General features: G+C 39.4%; 2 long non-coding RNA genes across 2 annotated transcripts; one reads left to right on the top strand and one right to left on the bottom strand.

Moving 5' to 3' along the window:
- The first annotated feature begins 10365 nt into the window (after positions 1–10365).
- LOC143665245 (uncharacterized) lies at positions 10366–10902 on the top strand. Its single transcript, XR_013166809.1, has 2 exons — positions 10366–10445; positions 10594–10902. It is a non-coding gene; the product is annotated as an uncharacterized LOC143665245 (long non-coding RNA).
- A 3735-nt stretch (positions 10903–14637) lies between these two features.
- LOC143665244 (uncharacterized) lies at positions 14638–17032 on the bottom strand. The gene is made up of 3 exons (XR_013166808.1): positions 16874–17032; positions 16093–16115; positions 14638–14988 (listed from the first exon to the last, which is right to left on the bottom strand). It is a non-coding gene; the product is annotated as an uncharacterized LOC143665244 (long non-coding RNA).
- Positions 17033–17517: the final 485 nt, after the last annotated feature.

Below are 17517 nucleotides of genomic sequence, written 5' to 3'. Positions count from 1 at the left end.
GACTAAGGTAAAGGAGAACAGGGGCAAAGGCTGATATCACCCTTATTTTAAAAGCTCAATTTCTGTGAGTGACCAAAGGGAGAGATGTCTATTTGGTGAAAGAATTTATATTTGAGGTAGTTCTTAATTTAACTTAAATGGTCAGTTGAGTCGAACACCATAAGTACAAGGAATATTGAGTAGGGTGTGAGATTTTGTTGGTTTGTCCGGGTTAGGGTGATGCCCTGACGTAGCCCAGAGTAATTTGTACAGTGAATAAAGAAATATTTGCAAAGTTCCCTTGGGGGACTGAGAGAAAGGAGGAAATATTCAATTTCCCCATTTGGAGAATTTCTGATATTTTTGCAAGCAGTGGGAACAACCAAATCAATAGGCTGAGCCCTCTATCTTGGGATTTGCCCCTATGAAACTTACTCCTGCAAAGGATAGGCTAACCCTACTTAAAATTATGCCTAAGAGTCACCCCAGAGAAGCTCTTATGTTGCTCAGATGTGGTCTCTCTCTCTAAGCCAACTTGGCTGGTGAACTCATTACCCTCCGCCTTTATGTGGGACATGACTCCCAAGGGTGTAAATCTCCCTGGCAACATGGGACAGAACTCTCAGGATAAGCCAGGACCTAGCATCAAGGGATTGAAAAAGACTTTTTGACCAAAAGGAGCGAGAGAAAAATGAGACAAAATTATGGTGACTGACAGATTTCAAACAGGGTCAAGAGGTTATCCTGGAGGTTATTCTTATGCATTATATAGATATTCCATTTTTAGTATAGGGTATATTGGAGAGGCTGGAGGGAAGTACCTGAAACTGTTGAGCTGCGTTCCAGTAGCCCTGATTCTTTTTTTTTATTAATTAAAAAAAATTAACAACAAACAGAACATTAAGATATCATTCCATTCTACATATACAGTCATTAATTCTTAATATCATCACATAGTTGCATATTCATCATTTCTTAGAACATTTGCATCGACTTAGAAAAAGAAGTAAAAAAACAACAGAAAAAGAAATAAAACGATAACAGAGAAAAAAAAGATTATACATACCATACCCCTTACCCCTCGCTTTCATTTACCACTAGCATGTCAAACTAAATTTATTTTAACATTTGTTCCCCCTATTATTTATTTTTTATTCCATATGTTCTACACTTCTGTTGATACAGTAGATAAAAGGAACATCAGACACAAGGTTTTCACATTCATAGAGTCTCATTGTGAAAGCTATATCATTGTTCAATCATCCAGTAGCCCTGATTCTTGAAGTCAATTATAGAAAGACATAAATTTACATTGTGACTGTGTGTGAAAACTTGTGTCTGGTACTCTTTATCCAGATAAGTAAAAAATACGGACTAAAAATAAATAAATAGTAAGGGGGATAAGGGGTAAGAAATTGGGTAGATGGAAATACTACTGGTCAATGAGAGGGATGTGTAAGGCGTGATGTATGAGGCTTTTTTTCGCATGGGCAGGCACTGGAAATTGAACCTGGTTCTGCAGCATGGCAGGCGAGAACTCTGCCACTGAGCCACCATTGCACCACCCTCTTTTTTGTTTTTATCTCTTTTTCTGGAGTGATGCAAATGTTCTAAAAATGATCACAGAAAACTATAAACCAACTGACATCCAGATATCTAGATATCTAACTGCAACTTCATGAGAACCCATGAGAACCCAGGACCAGAATAGCGAAGTTAATCCACGCCAAAATTCCTGACCTACAGTAACTGTAAAATAATAAATGATTGTTGTTCTTGCCCACAGAGTTTCATGGTCATTTATTTTTCAGCAAAAAAAAAAAAAGCCAGTAATAAATGAGTATCCATTTCTTAGATCCGTTCACTGTCCATGATGATAGAAGAGAAAATGGCCTTAAAGGTCTATAAGTTACATGAGAGGAAGAGGACGTGCCTTCTTTGCCACCCTTGTATCCTGAGCATCTGGCAATGTTCTCATTCTCAGAGAAGATTTAAGTAGATATATTAAAAAATTGAGTCTAAAAATTGTTTTACTTAATTTTTTATTTTCTTTTTTTAAAATAAGGGAAGTTGTGGGTTTACAGAAAAATCATGCACAAAATACAGGACTTTTTTATACCACCCTGTTACTAATACCTTATATGGTATCATTTGTTAAAGTTGATGAAAGCACATTTTTATAATTGTAATCATAAGTGTAGTCCATGGTTTAACTTAGGGATCACTGCTTGGGTTGTGCAGATCCATGATCTTTTGTTTTAATTTTTCTCCTAGTGCTGTACAGTCAACTTAATATTTCCCCTTTCAGTCACATTCAGATGTATAATTCCGTGCTGTAGTTACATTCACCCTGTTGGGCTACTGTCACCACTATCGATGGCTAAGACATTTCCAACATCCTGAACAGAAACTCTGTACGTTTTAAGCCTTAACTTCCTCTTCCCTACATCTACCCCAGTCCCTGGTAACTGAAACTAGAACTGATATTCTAGTTTTGGACTCTATGAGTTTGTTTATTCTAATTGTTTCATATTAGTGACATCATATAATATTTGTCCTTTGGTATCTAATTCATTTCATTCAGCATGATGTCTTCAGGGTACATCCATGCTACAGAACTTCATTCCATTTTATGGCTGAATAATATTCCATTGATTATATATACCACATTTAGTTTACCCATTTATTGGTTGATGGACACTTGGGTTGTTTCCATCTTTTGACAACTGTGAAAAATGCAGCTATGAACTTTGGTATGCAAATATCTGATTGAATCTCTGCTTTCAATTCTTTTAGATATATAGCTAGAAGTGGGATTGCAGCTGATATGGTAATTCTGTAATTAAATTTCTGAGCTGCTGCCAGACTATCTTCCACAGAGGCTGCATCATTTTACATTCTCACCAGCAATGAATAAGTAGTTCCATTTCTCACAACTTCTCTAACACTTCTAATTTTCCATTGTTTTAATAGTAGCCATTCTAATGAATAAGGAATGGTATCTCATTGTGGTTTTGATTTGCATTTCCCAAATGGCTAATGCTGTTGAACATCCTTTTATGTTTTTTTTGGGGGGGGGGTCATTTGTATATCTTCCTTGAAGCAGTGTCTAGTCAAGTCCTAGTCTATTTTCAAATTGGGTTGCTTGTCTTTTTGTTTGCAAATTGAAAGATTTCTTTATATATTCTGGATATTAAACCCTTATTAAAGATGTGGTTTCCAAACATTTTCTCCCATTGTTTAGGTTGTCACTTTACTTTCATGAGACTGTCCTCTGATGCACAAACTATTTCAATCTTGCTGTAAGCCCATTTATCATATTCCTATTTGTTACTTGTGGTTTGTGTATGAAGTCTAAGAAATAATTGCCTAACACAAGGTCTTGTGTTGCTTCTCTATGTTTCCTCTAGGAAAACAGTTCTGACATTTATATTTAGTTCTTTGATCCATTTTGAGCTGATTTTCGAATTAGGTGTGAGGTAAGGGGGTCCTTCCTTTTTTTTTGCAAATGGAGATCCTGTTTTCTAAGCACCAACTGTTGAAGAGACTCTTCTTTCCTAATTGAGTTGTCTTTGTCCTATTGTCAAAGATCAAGTCTTGTATTTCCTTATTTGTCTTCTGTCTAGATATTCTATCCATTACTGAAAGTTGTGTGTTAAAGTGTGCTATTGTTAATGTAGAACCATCTAATTGTCCTTTCATATCCCTCAGTTTTTGCTTCGTGTATTTGGGGTTCTGATGTTAGATACATACTTACATACATACATACATACATATTATATATAATTATGTCTTCTTGCTGAATTGCCTTCTTTTCTTAGTATCCAATAATTGTGTTGTCCCTTGTAACAGGTTTTGACATAAGGTTCATTTTATTTGATATTAGTATAGTTACCCCAGCTCTCTCTCTCTTCTTTTTTTGACATGGGCAGCCTCCAGGAATCGAACCCAGGTCTCTGGCGTGGCAGGGCAGAACTCTTCCACTTGAGCCACCATTGCCTGCCCCCCAGCTCTCTTTTGGTTACTACTTGCATGGTATATATTTTTCCATCCTTTCACTTTCAATCTACCTATGTCTTTGAATTTAAGTTAAGTATTTCTTGTGAACAGCAAGCAGTTGGGATCATGCTTTTCTTTCCACTCTACCAGTCTCTGGCCTTTTGACTAGAGAGTAGAATCCATTTACTTTAGAAGTTACTACTGATCATGCAGGACTCTTTCTTCTGACATTTTGCTATTTAGCTTTTGCAAATCTTATACTTTCCGTTAATGTCTACTCTGACATTTATTTAATTTTTTTTTATATTAAACCATTTTGAGTCCTTTGTCAGTTCCATCGGAATATAATTTTTCATTTATTTTGCTTATAACCATGATGATAAAATTTAATATCCTAAACATATAACAATCATATTTGCTTTGAAACCAACATAACTTCAATAGCGTAAACATACACTGTATACCTCTCTGTCCCTCCACCTTTTTTTTTTCTTTTTTTGGTACTAATTGCAAATTATATCTTTGTACATTGTATGCCCCAAACCATAGATTTAGCATGCACTGGCATTTTAGCATGTATAGGAAGTAAGAAGAAGAGTTACATAACAAAAAATATAATACACTAGTACTGGCTTTTATAATTGCCAAATTGGTTACCTGTCCTGAAGGTATTCATTTCTTAATGCTGTTTGAACTCAGTCTGAAGAACTTCCTGTAGCCTTGCTTGTAAGGCAGCTCTACTGGCCATGACCTCCCTCAGCTTTTATCTCGGAATGTCTTAATTTTACCTTCATTTTTGAAAGAGAGTCTCACCAAAACATAAAATTATTGGTTGGCAATTGTTTTCTTATGGCAATTTAAGTATTTTAACAGAACGCCTTCTTGCGCCATGATTTCTGATGAGAAATCAGCATTTAATCTAATTGGGACTCCTTTTTACATAAGATACCGCCTTTCTCTTGCAGCTTTCAGAACTCTTTCCTTATCCTTTGCATTCAACAGTTTGCTCAGGACGTGTTGTGGCATATTTTTATTCAAGTTTATCCTGTTGTTCTCTGGGCTTATTGGATGTGCATATTCACATATTTTGCTAAGTTTGGGATGTTTTTTGCTTATTATTTCTTTGAATATTCCTTCCGCACTTTTTGTTACTCGACAAAGACCATGGATTCTTTCGCCCGATTCTTGAGACACCAGGGTTTCAAAAAGAAAAAGAGTTTATTACTAGGCACGTAGTAGGAGGGCAGATGGTTTAGCGGTCCAAAATCTGTCTCCCCGAGTTTAGGGGTTCAAGGTTTTTAAGGATTTCAGCAAAGGTTGATGAATGAGGTCATTACAATTTCAAATAGCAAGTTCTAAGCAGAAAAGGAAACAGTGATATCATCACTGGTATCACAGAGCCATTCTAAAGGTGTAAGTTGAAAGGAAGGGAGACAAGTTATCTTTCAATAGCAGAGTCTAGCTGATGTGATTTACAAATGTAAGGGACTGAAACTTGTTAATGGCTGATTTCAAAGTCTTCATTAGTCTTAAGTACTTTGTCCTACAAAAAAATGACCAGACAAAGGGAGTAACAGCACTTACAGTTCCAAAGACACAAGATAAGGGCTTTTACAATCATTTCAGATATCAGGGCAGGGATTTCAGGTATTCTCCTCTGTCTACTTCAATATACCAGAAAGCAAAAAGGGATATCTCTATATAATGATTCAGTAATCAAAATCATCCCTCCAGGGTGATACAACAGTGGCTCAGTGACAGAGTTCTCACCTGCCATGCCAGAGGCCCGGGTTCGATTCCCAGCGCCTGCCATGCCCACCCTCTCAAAAAAAATCATCCCTTCAATCCTAATTTCTTGTTTATACTTCCTTTTCTTTCTGGGACTTGCATAATACAGATATTGTTGCACTTGATGGTGTCCTATAGATCTCTTAGACTATTTTTGCTTTTTACAATTTAAAAAATTTTGTCTCTTCAGCCTGACTCATTTCAATCTTCTCTTGATACCCTCCTGGGAATTTTTCATTTCAGTTATTTTGGTCTTCAACTCCTGTCATTCTGTTTGTTTTCTTTTAAAATGTTGTATCACTTTATTGAGATTCTCATAGTGTTCATTCATTATTTTCTTAAATATCCTTTAGTTGTTTTTCTGCATTTCCTTCATCTCCTTGAGCATACTGAAAGTCATGTCTGTAAATTCTTTGTCTGGTTTGTCTACAGTTTGTTCTTCTACACTGATATTGCCTGGATTTTATCCTATTCCTTTGAATGGGTCATTATTTCCTGTTTCTTTATTGGCCTTGTAATCTTTCGTTACACACTGTTCATTTTAATATTTTAAAATGTTGGCTCTGGGACGTATTCCCTGAATGTGATAGAGACTTTTTGAATGCTAGGAACTAATAAAAACAAGCAAAACGGAAGCACCTTTCATTGTCTTTGAAAACTGGTTTTTCATTGGCTGATATCTGCCCTCAGAGTTGAGCCTTCCTATGGGAAAACCAGCTGCAGGCAAATGCGCAGTACAGGAGCCTTTTCTCTAGGTTGTTCCTTTTTCTGGGCTTGTGTTTGTGGCGTGCAGAGTTCTCCTGTTTACAGGAATTTGAATGGCTCCCTTTGCTTCCCAGGGTGCATTTCCTCTCCCAGGTGTCTCAGTGCAGAAGTCAGAGTAGGTAAGCTTGGGTCCCAGTCTGCCCACCTCAGTTGTTTCTTACACTGCTTTCCTTGTCTCAGCTGCTTTTGCCTGGAGGGCAAATTCTGGAAGGTGGGGCACTCAGGAGAGGAGTTTACCAAGAGAGTCTTTCCCAGCCGGATCAAGTCCAAGGATCCACAAAGGGAATGCTGACTGACTCCGAACTACCCTGGGAAGGGATGAGGGAGGGCTCAGGAAGGGACCTGGGAGCTTCTTCCTCAGCTCCCCAGAGCTGTGCTTCCTTGCCTTGGCACCTGTCCAGCAAATGCAGCCCTTCAACTGCCCTCCATAGCTTTGAGAAAGCATTTCATCTTTAGGTCTCCCCTGCCACCTTTGTCTCCGGTGTGCAGGAACGATGGCTGCCCTCAGAGTGGCCTCCAGTGTTCTAAAGTAGCTAACCAAAAGCAGTGAACTGAGATGGGACTGCAACCCCTCCGCCCCAGATCCTAGGGAACTGGATTTTTATGCCCCTTTCTGGCACCAGCTAACTATACGAGGTGCTCGACCCCACTGCTTCAGGCATCACTACTGCCCACCGTGGGAGGGTGTGAGTGTGAAAGCTTGGAAAGGGCCACTTCCTGGCATGTACTCTCATTCAGCAGCCTCTTCCTCCTGCTTTTTCTTGGATGCTTACAGTGTTCTAAAAGTTCAAAATAGCTGATTCAGATAATTCCTGCCTGTTTAATGGTTGTTCTGGTGTGGGGACTGGTTTCTGGAGCTTCCTTCCCTGCCATATTCCCACAATTCTTTTAATCCAATAAAAAGTTTTGAATGGATTAAAATTGATGAAATAAATTTCAGCCATTTAATAGATAGTTTATTAGAAATCTCAACTTCCCATTATGAAAGAACATAAAGAAATTTCCTACATTATTAATTAAATTTCCATAAAATACGAATAACACTTGCGTAGTCATAAAAGGCATTTTTAACATGATATGATTTAAATCCAAAGCCATTGAACAACATATGTTCTCCTCTCTGTCTGAAATGAACCCCACTTCCTTTCTCCAGGCTACATTTTCTTATCTTTAAAGACTCAGTGCTGTTGTAGCATCAATCTGCAGGGCAGCCTTTCCTGATTCTTCTCGTCTGGTTTGATATCTCCTTTTTGTACTTATTACTGTTATATCACACTGCATTTGAAAGAATAACATACTTGATTTTCTTTTTCAAAATAGATTTATTAATTTTATAAAGGTAACACATGCTTATTTAAGAAGAGCGAAATAACCTGTTGTGTGAGGACAACTAGTAAGTTATCCCCTTACTGTTACTATGGTATTTAAAGAAGTGATCTGTGCATATAAGTCCTCACACCAAGAAGTCTCAAAGCTGAAGCTGCAGCTGCTATTTCCTGCACAGAGTCAAGTTCATGTTGAAAATCACATTCTCTCTATGTAGAAATAGAAGGGCATTTTCAAGACCAGGATTCACTTAAATGCTGAAATTCATTACTTTGCGCCTTATAATCTTGCCCCTCCCTGACACAGTATTTTCATTCAAATAGGTATATCAATTTAATTGCGTTTTAGGAAAATCTGTGTTTGCAGTATGGATGGCATTGCAACGTCTGCCTCTATGTCTAGCCCTAAGTGAATTCACAGACAGGACCTTCCATGCATGCAGGACATTCCACACACAGGAATGAATATTCTGCACGTGTAACCTGTCCACACTGGTGATTACATGACTTACCTCTATGCCTTGTATCTGCCGAGAGACAAATGGCTTATCTTAACCACGTCATGATTTTATGACTTGGACTGAAAAATGAGTATTTGGGATGCCATAATTATTTAGCTCAATAAACATTTATTGAACAGTTATTATGAGGAATTGTGCTAGGTGTGCAGATTAGAAAGGTGAGGGTGGTAAATTTCGTACCTTCAAAGAGTTTAGAGTTTAAGCAATGGAAGAGAAACATATCAGTCAAGACCTCCTCTGAGGTGTAAGCCATGACAAGTCAATCCTTTCTGCATAGGAAAATTGTATGGAATAATTCCCAGCTGGATGTTGGATAATTGGCAATACCAAGGAAAGTCTCAACTCAGGCTAATCCATATGATTTGAATATTAAAACATTTATTAATAACAGGATATTTGAATTTTTTAAAACTCATTCAGCATAGCAACATTGCATGTATGTAAAGATTTACTTGAACTCTATTAGGGGTTTAGGTGATCATTTATTGTAATATACATGCAAATTTAAAGTTGATGAGAAAAAAAATACCACTCACAGCAAGTCTGTGCCCTTTCTAAAGAGCCTGTCCACACCACCTTAGTGAACACATGCTCCTTTCCCTCCCTAATGTGCTTCTAAGGACGTCACAGGTGAGTTGTTCTGGACTGACTTTGTCAATACTGTATGTTTGGTCTGAAATAAGTGGTTCTTCATTTTAGGGGGTTTTCTAGAGACTGTTTTCTGAAGTAAAAGTAAAATCATGACAGCACCATCTTCAGAAGCGGGCAAAGAAAATGGCAAAGCAATGAGCAGTTATATCTATGCAATTTTTTAGGACGCATGGAATGAAAGGTGTGGAAAATCGGAACCTGGTGTAAGGAGGCATTGCCCTTTGATCTGACATCGAAAGCTTAAAATGTATCAACTATCAAGACTCAGAATTAGCTAAAAGCTACCATGTTTAAAAAATTCTAACGTGTTTTGTAACTAAAACATTTATGATTCAAAAAAAATTTTTCTGTCTGCTGTGTAGAATTTGCATGGAGAGTATGAATGGAATGGCAAGAGAAATGCTCCAGGAGCATTTCTGTTTTCTATTTACAAAAGAAAGAACATTTAGAAAAAGAACTAAATGAATCCTATATTTGCCATTATAACAAAGCTATAATAATAATGGTTCTTATGTGTGGCTTTTGTAATCAAAGATCATGGTTTCAATTTTTCTTGAGTGATAACTTTTATCAATATTGAGAGAAGAGAAAGTTTTAGAAAAGAACTGTCTTATTTTCACAGATAAATGTTGGTATGCACATTACTTTCATTCTTCCCCCTAAATTGAATTTAATACGCAAAATAGGATGTCTGAAAAGCTTGTCAGGAAGAAAAAGGTAGCTGTAAATCCTCACTGCTATAGGAGAAATTATATAAACAAAATTGGAAATAATGCAATTACAAACCATTATAGGGCTAAAAAGTATGACTTGTGTGATTTATTCAATGAGAGTTCAGTCATATGTGATTGCAATGAATAATTACTGAAGGAAATTTTACATATTCTACAAGAACTAATTTGCAGTAACAAGTAAACTACAGATTCCCCTTTCAATATTCGATATGGAAATAAAGAGCTTTCTACTTTTAGCTACTAAAAACCATGTATTTATTTTATTTTTTTACTACTGACTCTCCCTCCCATTTTACTGATAATATACAAACAAGGAGCTGGAATTATGCACTGTAGGCATCCTAGAATTTTAGTTTCAGAAGGAAAATCAATAGTCAAGGCTGCCTAACCCCGTCACGTCACAGATAAGGTTCCCAGAGGTTAAATGAGTGACCAAAGTCACAAGAGTTACTTAGGGGCAAATCCAGGGCTGGAACTTGGGGCTTTTTCTATTATCCGAGGCTTGATAGGTCACCACACTCTAAGTCAGCACATGCACAGTTTCGTAGTTCTATCGGTGGAGCTGGATAAAACTGCAACACTTGTTTCGGTTCACATCAGTGAGACCATCTGAGGCCATAATGGTTCTGTCTCCATAGCTCTGCGGACCAGCACACTACCGAAACCCCAGTGAACTACCCAGGGTGAGGAAACTACAAATGAATAATTGCTTAGAGGTGGGGTGGGGCGGTAAGGGTCTTGTAGGCAGTTGGAACTTTCATCAGCTGCTGGGCAGATCCTGCAAAGACAGGTCATGTGCCCAGTGAGATTACTACAACTTTTCTTCACCAGATTGTGCTTTCTCTGGGGGATATGGAATATAAAATGGCCTAATCTAAACACGGAGTTGCTTGGCGATGGCAGGAGTTTAAAACAGACTCTTGGGAATTAGACATTGCACAAAGCAATCTGCACCAGAGAACCGGATGCTCCGTATTTCAAGCTCTTCAGGTTGGATGAGCAAGGTCTTGAATTTCTGTCAATCCTTTTAATTAATCTTGCCATAAGTCCTATGGTGAGGTGGGTGAACTTTCAAACATTAAACGGTAGAATTACTCACCGGGTGGCTTTTCCCAACCCCAATTAAAAGGCTGTATTTGGTTTGGGTTTCCTGAAATGGCGTTCTTGTTAACACTCGTCAAACACAGGAAAAATAAAACAGCAATTTAACTGCGCTCACAGTGTGAAAAGGCTTGTGCAAATAATCAGCACATTTCTAACTGGTTAGTAATAGGCAGAGTGCAAAAAACAAATGACCAGATTTATACCACAGGGCAGGTCTGAAAGCAACATTACAGCTGAAATATATCCATTTACAATTTAAAGCAAGCCTTTCAGTGAATAATTGTTTACATAATAGTGAAGAGCGCTTGTGCTGCACAACTGGGATCCATTTACAATGTGTTAACCAAATAATGCATGTTTACAAAAGATTTAGAGTTTGTTTTTGGAGCAAAGAATCATGGTACCCATGCCAACAATAGCAGAGCAGTATGTACAGTTAGTAAATCTTTTCTTAGCTGCATAATTAGTGTCAAGTTGCTTGAGCCTGTAAACTACGTCAGCATAAGCCACTCTCATTAAATTGATGTGTGAAGGTAGTATTCTCAAACAGCAGGTCTCTCCATTCTGATTTTTTTTCTTTTAATCAGCCAAATAATGAGCTGGGGGGTAGAGTCGCTTAACCAAGCCAGGGAAAGAAGAAAGCAGAATCATCTTAAAACAGCCATCCTGGATTTAATAGCCCTACAACAAAACCCTAAGCAGGTCAACTTCATGGTTCAGCAATTCCTAAAAGCTTGTCTGCTTCTCCCCAGCTTATCGGTGATGCCTAGTGTATCAGAGCTCCCAATGAGGACTGATTTACAGCACCAAAGGGCTTTGCAGTGACAAAGGAGGGCCAGGGTCCTCTGGCGCTTTCTGTATTTTTTTAGATCCCAGAAGATGATATGGTTTTCTGATAGGAATCTCTTACATGTTACCATTGACATAAACAGGTCACAGTACCTGCAAAGACTTATGCAGGAGTCAGAAGCAATCTCTCTCCCTCTCTCTCTCACTCTCTGTCTGGCTGGGTCCGAGTCAGGTTTTATTGAGTCAAGCTATCTAATTGAAGACGAGCCATGCGATAGCATCCAAACAGTGCATTAAAAATAAAGCAGAACGGGTGAGGCCAGGTTTGTCCCAGCCTAGCATTGTTACAGGGATAGATTTCAGACATCATTGGAATACAAAATGAATTTTTTTGGTCTGCATTGACAAAAGCTTCTTTTTTTCAGAGCGTACAAGAAGTTGAGAATTAAGGGGAAAAAAAGGAGAAGAAAACCACAAATCTAGTTTCATGCTAGATGGATCTGTTGTGAAGCAATATGTTGGCTAAATAGGAAAAGTCAGGTGGGTTAAAGGCTCGTGGCAGCCTGATTTAAACCATGGCTACACAAACCAGAGCCCTGTCCAGATCTCAGGAAAGTGAATTATATATAATAACACTTACAGTTTCCTAGTACTATTAGATTTGCCTTCTTACATAAATGCTTAAGTTATGATAAAAAACAGAGCCATGTCAGTTCCTTTCAGTCTCAGCACATTTGCTATTAGCATAAGAAATGCTGCTTATGGCAGAGCCAGCCAGGCTTGAAATTTCTGAATTAATGGATTTGATTTCCTCTTGAGACAAACCATCAGCCTTGCAGTAATGGAAATAGATATAGTTGGTAAAACAAATAAAAAGCTGGCATGCAGATAAAATGGGTTTCAGTTTAAAATAGTAATGTTGTAATTGAAGTGAACAATTACAGGGTTGCTCCTAGGCACAAAAGAAATACCATGAAAATGAAGTAATGTTTTTGTTAAGTATAGTCATTTCATGAAAATGTAGAGCTGCAGATGTCATTGTCTGCCAAAGGGAAAACTATACTTATTCTTCTATACAGAGATCAGTTAATAACATTTGGCTAATCTGAACAATGATTGCTAATATTAACCCTATATTTCACTGGGAGTTTGAAGACAAAGGCTTCCCGCCCCCGCCCTGTTCTTTCCTTTCAGTCGTTCGGTCCTGAGCCAAGGAGAGCAAGTTCCTGTGAAAATCTATTCGTGATGAACTAGCAGAAATCCCCACTCACACCCACACTCCCAGCAGCAGCCTTCTCCCTTCTCATGTCTTCTTTCTTTGTCAAGCATCTGCTATCAGCAATGGAGCCTGTTAGCTGGCAATTGGAGGTGCAGTGGGAAGTGAGAATAAAGGGGCAGTGGAGGAGTGGGGGGCGGGGGGGGGGCTGGGAGGGGGGGACCCCAGGACAGGAAAGTAGGCTACGGAATGTTAACATCTGATCTCTCTCACCATTTTTCTTTAAATCTGTTTCAACTTATCTATGAAATTCAGAACAGAGACTTTCCATTTTTAGAACTTGAAATCTTTTCAAGTTCACATACACACAAACCGAGGCAGCCAAGGCCGCAGGATGTCAGGGGAAACATGAGTGTCTCGCTGGATCCTGAAAGGAAATGGCACAAATACACTTGAACAAAATGCTCAGCTGGGTCCCTCCTGCAATTCCTCCCGTTTCATTGCCTTGCAGGAGAGACGCGCACTGGGTTTCCTCCTCAGGTCTTCGTAGCTAAGACAATATCGCAGCGCTGTGTAATCTTATTTGGAAATAGACTGTGCTTTTGCTCTCGGTGATGCTGCCGACCACACACACCCTGTTTGGCTCGTAGGCGTCTCTTGATCCGGGGACTGGTATTTTCTTTGGTACGGCAGCGCTGAAGGCGTCACCAGAGGAGTGAGGAAATGAAAGCACCCCACCCGCCGCACCCCCAGCCCCCCTCCCCAACAAAGGATTGAGCTGTGACTTCTTAAGAGAAAAGGTTAAACCCACCAGCTGTGCCTTTTGGAGTGCGACAGGCAGAAGCGCCTCTTCCCTTTTGACTCAGCCAGTTAAAATCATTCATTTCCTTAACGCAGCCTACCTGGGACAGTCACAGGTGACCTCCCAGGCTGCAGAGCTCGGATGATTTCCCCTTCCCACTGCCCACGTACAGCTCCTGCCAGAAGACAAATGCACTGCGAGCCGGAGACGTATCTGCTGTGCAGAGGCAAAGCAGCCTGTCTACATATGTCATTTTCAAGCCTCGCACGGAGATTTTACTGCTTTCTTCACACTCTCACACTTACATAAATACACCCACGCGGCACAGACAAGTTCCCGAGGCTCCCACACGTTTCTCTTCCATTAGGAGACATTTTAAAAACAAATTAGCACCCTCCCCCAAAGCCCATTGGCCTAAATGTGTTTATTACTTTGTTTGCTGTTGTAAAAGCTCTCCCTAAGGGCCTGACACCAGACTGGGGCGTTCCTGCTGAATCAAGCACACCCTTAGTCCGTGGAGGGATGCACGCATCTCACGAACACTTAAATCATTTTTTTTTTCTCTCCCTCTCTCTCTTTTAGTCTCCTAGCCCAGCGGCTGGTGACACATGCATGTACTTTTTTCTTTTGACGGAGTAATAAAAATCTCATTATCTCGGCATAGGCGGCAATTTCGTTATCTAATCTTTTTTCCAAAAGGTTAGTTAATGAATCAGAAACAAATCCCGATTATTATTTCAATGGAATTAGAAAGACAAATCACCAGCGTGCAGCTAGATAGGGCAGGCCTGCGGTTTAACCTGCCCCACCGCCGGGCGGGCGTGTGGTTGCCAGCGGCCTCCGGGCAGCCAGCAGATGGCTGGCTCAGGAACGGCCAGCCTTCCTCTTCTTGGAAGCCTGTGATCCCATTACCTCACTGAATCCGTTACCAGGGTAACTGTTAAATTGCTGTGAAAGGCATGGTAATAAAGTAACCTGTCACATTGGCAATAAAAGGAGCAGAATTTTCCTGTTCACTGAACTTTGCAGCTCATCAATACTCACTTGATGGAGAAATTCACCACCACTCGAGGGTCAGCCGCAGGCATCTTTCCATAAGGCTTCTGAAATGCAAACTAGAGTGCATGCAAACCAAAGGAAGACAGAATTCAAAGCCGAATTCTTAGCTGCATGGAACTAACGCTTCACTCTTTTCTGTGGGAAGTTATGGGAGCCTGAAGATCAGATTGCTCCCTTTGTTATGGTTGTTGACTCTAAAGCGTGCTGGATAAAAATGACCTTTACTGGGGAAAGGTGGCTGTGATTAATCCAAGACCTGGAAAACAAAGCATAAGGAAAATATCCCTTAATTCTAAAATCTGCTTCCCCCCCACCCCAGATCCTATCTTATTTGCTGTTTTTATTAAAGGGTCACAGTACTTTAAAAATGATTTGGATCTGAGCATTAAAAAAAAAAAATGAATGGGAAGCTTTGATTTTTCATGAGTGTGAGGAACTGATAACAACTGCCTTCCCTCTCCAGACCAACAGTTACGACTGTGAAGAAATAAATGTATGCTGAGTATCTGCTGCCTGTGTGCCTCCCCCTCCGTAAAAGGAGTGGGTGCCCGTAAAAGGTTTCCGTGTCACGGACTGCAGTGGTGACATGGCCAGGTAGAAGACTTGCTCCAATTAACGGAGGTCCTTAGACACACGAAGGGAGAATCACCACTCACTCACTCAACACTAAATTAAAGAATAAGAAATGAGTAGAAAACCCCATTTACTTCAATTACATTTTGCAGCCAGAATATCTTGGTAAGAGGGGATATTTCTCTCTAGTCCTCATTATTAGCCATTTGCAGACTTCACGCTTTGGAATCCATTTGGTGCTGTCATTAATTAGGCAGTATTAACCTTAGAATACTTTGGAGCCTGCTTATTGAAATAACTTTGGGTGTATTTCTCTTTAGCCCTCCCTCCCTTTGGCTTGCGAGCGCTTACAGCTTGTTATTAAAAAACTGACAGTATTTCTTTGACCTACCTGCAGCAGACAGGAATCATACTTTCAGTGGTAGCTGCAACCCCTGAAAAGAAATGCTTCAAAGCAAGAATCATTCTTATTACAGAGTGCTCAGCATGGGATTACAGCAGAGCCTCCCTGGCTGGCCACATCAGACAGGGCCTTCGAGTGGTATCGCAGAGAGGATGGTGCTTTTTGTGAAGAACTGACAGAAAAGCAGATGAGTTTCCAGTCAGGATCAGGAAAATGAAGGATGTGGTTTATGATACCCAGATTTGTCCAAAAAACTGAAACTGCTTTCTGTCCTTTTGAAAATCGACTCTCAAACATGGAGTTCACATGCACATACACATGGAATTGTAAAATGCACACTTTACCACTCATAACTAAAATGTTTCTTATCTCCATATTTCTTACCTTTTTGCATCCTGATAAGGTTCCTGGGTAGGCAAGAAAGAAGTAGAATTACAGAGGTAATTAATGTTTTTTATTTTTTGCATGGGCAGGCACTGGGAATTGAACCCAGGTCTCTGGCATGGCAGGTGAGAACTCTGCCACTGAGCCACCATCGCACTGCCTAAGGTAACTAATTTTGAACAACCCACCAATGGTAGGCTGCCATCCCTACAAAGGTGAGAATCAGGTATACATACATAAATTTATGGATATGCACATTAGGGATTGTTTGGTGAAGTTTGGAAGAAGAAGAACCAATATAAATAGTCATCAAAATTGAGCTAACCCTTGTAGATCAGGTATTACAAGCACCCATGAGGCCAGGTGAGTTACATAAATGTGGGAAGTGAATTGGATGTGAGAAAATGGGAAATGATGGTCCTGTAGTCAGCTGGATACTTCATTCCCTCTCTGAAGGGGACAGCATTATTCATCTACCTCCTGCTATTTCCATTGTCAGGGGAGCCCACAGTAATAAAATCTCTTGACTTTCTGAGAGACCCCTCAGATGAGAAATTTTACTAGAAGGATTCCATTTTTGAAATCCAGTATAGGCCAAATAAAATTTAGCTGCAAGATGAATCTTGAAAATGATAATAATTATATAATGCTTACCATGTGAAAGACACTGAATGATTATTTTCAATATATTAACTTACTGAATTTGTACAGCATTCCTATGAGGAAGAGAGTTTCATTGCTGCCATTTTCCAGGTGAGATATGACAGATTAAATAACTCACCATGTGGTAAGTGGTTGCACTAGGATTGAAATCAAGTAGTATTGGAGGCTTCTAGTTTGTAATTTTTGTTTTAGATATCTCAGAGCTTTCATGAATGGCTTATGGAGTAGAAGACATATAGGAGATAAAAGTCAGAGTCTTATAACCCCAATATCCAAGCAAATCATCTTCATAAAATCAAGTTTATCTGAACGTTCTATGGGTATGCAACTATTATTACATCAGTGTACTTTTGTCAACCCTTTATGCTGAAATCAACCAGATTTGAAGTAACAAATCATTCTTTATCATCCAGAGAAAGTCCAGGGACTGAAAGAAAGCAGAATCTGATTAAATTCATGATCTGATCCAAAATCTATCAGCAAAGATCTCTGGGTGTGTAAGATCATCACCAGGAGCTAGTGTTCCTGGTAACACTGGAACGGGTTGGTTTGCTTTGATTGTGGACTTGCTGTTCAACCCTTCAGCCATCGTTAGCAATGCAAACTGAAACTGAAAAGCTCAGTCTATCTATTTTCTGGATCCCTTAAGAATTGAAAACCTGGAAATCATACTTTATTTAGAAGCAAGTCTTGGTAGCCCAGTACCTGAAGTCTTGGTGGTAACTCTAAAAAATAAAATTCTGCCCAGGAGCTGTCCATGAA

The sequence above is a fragment of the Tamandua tetradactyla genome, chromosome 21, assembly GCF_023851605.1.
Source record: "Tamandua tetradactyla isolate mTamTet1 chromosome 21, mTamTet1.pri, whole genome shotgun sequence".
NCBI classification, from domain to species: domain Eukaryota; kingdom Metazoa; phylum Chordata; class Mammalia; order Pilosa; family Myrmecophagidae; genus Tamandua; species Tamandua tetradactyla.
This window is presented reverse-complemented; position numbering and strand designations above follow the sequence as displayed.